Raw genomic sequence first — 254 nt, forward strand, 5'->3', positions numbered from 1 at the left:
GGCCGGCCAGGGGGTCTGTGCACCGGGGAATGGGCTTGTGCTCGCAGCACAGGAAAGGGGCCACGTCCTCCGTCAGACAGTTTGGACCCTGCTCATCCAGCTTCATCCTACAGGCTCTGGCAGCCCTGCTAGGACCTGGACCATGAGGGGCTGCTGGCCCAGCCCTGGTGCACAAAGTGGGGCCCGCAGTGACAGCCCCGGGGACGTTGGCGGGGGGCACGGGGGGTTCCGGGCGATGCCGGAAGAGGCTGGGG

Source organism: Buceros rhinoceros, unplaced genomic scaffold, assembly GCF_000710305.1.
Source record: "Buceros rhinoceros silvestris isolate BGI_N320 unplaced genomic scaffold, ASM71030v1 scaffold26080, whole genome shotgun sequence".
NCBI classification, from domain to species: Eukaryota; Metazoa; Chordata; class Aves; order Bucerotiformes; family Bucerotidae; genus Buceros; species Buceros rhinoceros.